Source organism: Grammomys surdaster, unplaced genomic scaffold, assembly GCF_004785775.1.
Source record: "Grammomys surdaster isolate TR1022 unplaced genomic scaffold, NIH_TR_1.0 226, whole genome shotgun sequence".
Lineage (NCBI taxonomy): Eukaryota > Metazoa > Chordata > Mammalia > Rodentia > Muridae > Grammomys > Grammomys surdaster.
Genome location: NW_021604671.1, coordinates 1,262,114 through 1,266,878, shown reverse-complemented (window position 1 = coordinate 1,266,878; position 4,765 = coordinate 1,262,114).

Genomic DNA, 4,765 nt, shown 5'->3' with positions numbered 1-4,765 from the left:
TCTCTCTCTCTCTCTCTCTCTCTCTCTCTCTCTCTCTCTCTCTCTCTCTCTGTGTGTGTGTGTGTGTGTGTGTGTGTGTGTGTGTGAGAGATGAGTGATGAATGGAAGTTCTTTAGATTCTCATTATTAATTCCTATCTAGTGTACAGATAACAAAGATTTTTCTCCTATTTTACAGTCTGTCTCTTAATTTAGTGTATCATTGCCTTTGCTTCAGATAAGCATTTGAATTTCATGTTAATCTGTTAGCTGATTTCTGGATTTATCTCTTGAACTTTCAGAGTTTATAGCACCAAATCTTTCTCAGTGCCTCTACATTGAAGTGGTATCTCTAGCAACTTCAGAGATTCAGCTCTTGAATAAAGTTTTTGATTCAACTCAGATTGAATTCATAACAAGATGAGAGATAGGTGTACTTCTATTCTTCAATGTGTGAATATACAGTAATCTCCCAAGCACTGTCCTTGTCCAGAGTTGTTTTGGCTGTTGGGGGCCTTTTATGGTTCAATCTGAATTTTAGAAAAAGGTTTTGTTGTTGTTGTTGTTGTTGCTACTGTTGTTGTTTTTAAATTTCAGTGAAGAATGGGGTGGGAATTTTGATTGAGATTGCATTGAATCTGTAAATACCATTTCAAAAAAGTGGTCATTTTCACAATCTTAATTCTACCAATCCACGAGCTTTTTATGTGTTTTCCTATCTCTTTCATAGTTTACATACTGGAGGTCATTCACTTCCTTAATTACGTAGCTAGGTTTATTCCTACATATTTTATTGTCTTTGAGGCTACTGTGAGTGGAAGTGTCACCATGATCTCTTTCTTGGTATGTTTGTTGGTGGTATATAGAAAGCTACTGATTTGTACAAGTTGATTCTGTATACTGCTATTTTTTTTTAATTTGCCTATAGTTTTGAGATTTCTGGTACAATTTGTTGTCTACAAATGAGGATAACTTGACTTCATTCCCTGTTTGTATCCCTTTAAATTCCTTCTCTTGCCTTATTGCTCCAGGTTATCACTCAAATACAATACTTAAAATGAGTAAAGATAGTAAACATCCTGTTTTATTCCTAATTTTTGTGGGGTTATTTCAAGCTTTTCTCCATTTCAAGTGATGCTGCCTTCGGCTTATGTTGAGATATGTTTCTACTAGCCCTACATGCTCTAGGACTTTTATTGTAAAGGTATGTTAGATCTTGTCAAAGGCATTTTTTGTGTCTGTGGAGATGCTTCTATGATTCCTGTCAAGTCTATTTATGTGGATTATTACATTCATTGATAAGTGTATGCTGAGTCATCTCTGCATTTCAGGGATAAAACAAACATAGTCATAGTGAATATTTCTGATACATGCTTATAGTCTACATACAAGTAATTTACTGAATATTTTTGAATGTATGTTCATCAGGAATACTGGTCTATAGATTCCTTTCTTCCTTTCTTTATTCTGGGAGTACTTCATGTGTGGTTTGTACATGATTTTGGTTGGTTGGTTGGTTGGTTGGTTGGTTGGCTGGTTGGTTGGTTGGCTGGCTTTTTAAATAGTTTAAGAAGGATGGGATCCCTTACTGTTTCTATCTGTGCCCAGAGCTGACCCAGTGTCACAGCTCTCCATACCCAAAGATCACCAGGAAAGAGCTGGTGTACCTGGAGTGCTGACGCACCTGTGAACACAGGTAAGACCACCACTTCTCCTCCATGGGACCTGCCTAGAGCCCTAAGATCACAGGAACTGAGAAGCAGCCTGGGACAGGATCCTTCTGGTTTCAGTCTGCACCAGAAGCTGGCCCTGGGTCACAGCTCTCCATACCAAAATACCACCACGAGAGAGCTGGTCTTCCAGGACTGCTGACAAACCTGTGGGCACAGGTAAGACCACCACTTCTGCTCAAATTCCTGGCCCAAGAGGGACTCAACCAGAGCCAGCAGGACACAGGAACCAAGAAACAGCCTGGGACAGAATCACTCTGGTTTCCATCTTCATTGTAGAACAGACCCTGTGCCATAGCTCTCCATACCTAAATTAATCTCAGAGAGAACTGGTCTGCAATGAGTGCTGACAAACAGAATTGCAGGACAGACAAGCCACTGTCAAAGACAGTATGACCAGGTAACACCCAAGAAAACCAGATGGTGAAAGGCAAGGACAAGATCATAAGCAGCAGAAACCAAGGTTACTTGTCATCATCAGAACGCAGTTCTCCCACCATAGCCAGTCCTGAAAACCCCAAAACACTGGAAAAGCAAGACTCTGATTTAAAATCACATCTCATGATGATGATAGAGAACCTTAAGAAGGATATAAATAACTCCCTTAAAGAAATACAGGAAAACACAGGTAAACAGGTAGAAGCCCTTGAAGATGAAACACAAAAATCCCTTAAAGTATTACAGAAAAACAATCAAACAGATGAAGGAATTGAACGAAACCATGCAGGACATAAAATTGGAATTGAAACAATAAAGAAATTACAAAAAGATACAACCCTAGAGATAGAAAATCTAGGAAAGAGATCAGGAGTCATAGATACAAGCATCATCAACAGAATACAAGACATAGAAGAAAGAATCTCAGGAGCAGAAGATACCATAAAAAACATTGACACAACAGTCAAAGAAAATGCAAAACGCAAGAAGCTTGTAACACAAAACATCCAGAAAATTCAGGACACAGTGAAAAGACAAAATCTGAGGATAATAGGTATAGAAGAGAGCAAAGTTTCCCAAGTTAAAGGGCCCATAAATATCTTCAACAAAATTAGAGAAGAAAACTTCCCTAGCCTAAAGAAAGAGATGTCTATAAACACACAAGAAGCCTACAGAATTCCAAAGAGATTGGACCAGAAAGGAAATTCCCCCTGTCACATAATAGTCAAAACAGCAAATGCACAAACAAATAAGGAATATTAAAAGGAGTAAGGGGAAAAGGTCAAGTATATAAAAAGTCAAACTTTTGAGAATTACAACAGACTTCTCACCAGATACTACAAAAGCCAGAAGATCCTGGATGGATGTCATACAGACCCTAAGAGAACACAAATGCCAGCCCAGGCTATACCCAGCAAAGCTCTTAATTAACACAAATGGAGAAAACAAGATATTCAATGGCAAAACAAAATTTATACAGTATCTTTCCACAAATCCAGCCCTACAAAGGATAATAGATGGAAAACGCCAAAACAACAAGTTAAATTACACACTAGAAAAAGCAAGAAATAAATCTTCTTTCTTAGGTTTTCTACCCCACAAACTAAGGCTGGTCTTCAATAAAAGCAAAAACAGCAAGAAGTCGACATACACATGGAAGCTGAACAATGCCATACTCAATGATAACTTGGTCAAGGAAGAAATAAAGAAAGAAATTAAAGACTTTTTGGAATTTAATGAAAATGAAGGCACAACATACCCAAACTTATGAAACACAGTTGGTTCAAAATACAGAAAACCATCAATGTAATCCACTATATAAACAAACTCAAAGAAAAAACCACATGAACATATCATTAGATGCTGAGAAAGAATTTGACAAAATTCAACATCCCTTTATGATAAAGGTCTGGAAAGATCAGGAATTCAAGGACCATAACTAAACATACTAAAAGCAATATACAGCAAACCAGTAGCCAACATCAAACTAAATGGAGAGAAACTTAAAGTAATCCCACTAAAATCAAGGGACTAGGCAAGGCTGCCCATTCTCCCCCTACCTATTCAATATAGTACTGGAAGTCCTAGCCAGAGCAATTAGGCAACACAAGGAGGTCAAAGGGATACAAATTGGAAAGGAAGAAGTCAAAATCTCACTATTTGCAGATGATATGATAGTATACTTAAGTGACCCCAAAACTTCCACCAGAGAACTCCTAAACCTGATAAACAACTTTAGCAAAGTGGCTGGATATAAAATTAACTCAAGCAAATCAGTAGCCTTCCCCTACTCAAAAGATAAACTGGCTGAGAAAGAAATTAGGGAAATGACACCCTTCTCAATAGTCACATATAATATAAAATACCTGGGTGTGAATCTAACCAAGCAAGTAAGAGACCTATATGTCAAGAACTTCAAGCCCCTAAAGAAATAAATCAAAGCAGATCTCAGAAGATGGAAAGATCTCCCAAGCTCATGAATTGGCAGGATTAATATAGTAAAAATGGCTACCTTGCCAAAAGCCATCTACAGATTTAATGCAATCCCCATCAAAATCCCCACTCAATTCTTCACAGAGACAGAAAGAGCAATCTTAAAATTCATTTGGAATAATAAAAAACACAGGATAGCAAAAACTACACTCAGCAATATTCTGGGGGAATCACAATCCCTGACTTCAAGCTGTACTACAAAGCAATAGTGATTAAAAAAAAAAAAACTGTGTGATATTGGAACAGAGACAAGCAGGAGGATCAATGGAATAGAATAGAAGATCCGGAAATAAACCCCCATACCTATGGTCACTTGATCTTTGACTAAGGAGCTAAAACCATCCAGTGGAAAAAAGACAGCATTTTCAACAAATGGTGCTGGTCCAACTGGAGGTCAGCATGTAGAAGAATGCAAACTGAGCCACACTTATCTCCTTGTAAAGAAGCTCAATTCCAAGTGGATCAAGGACATCCACATAAAACCAGCTACTCTGAAAATAATAGAAGAGAAATTGGGGAAAGCCCTCGAACACATGGGCACAGGAGAAAAGTTCCTGAACAGAACACCAATGGCTTCTGCTCTAAGACCAAGAATTGACAAATGGGACCTTATAAAACTGCAAATCT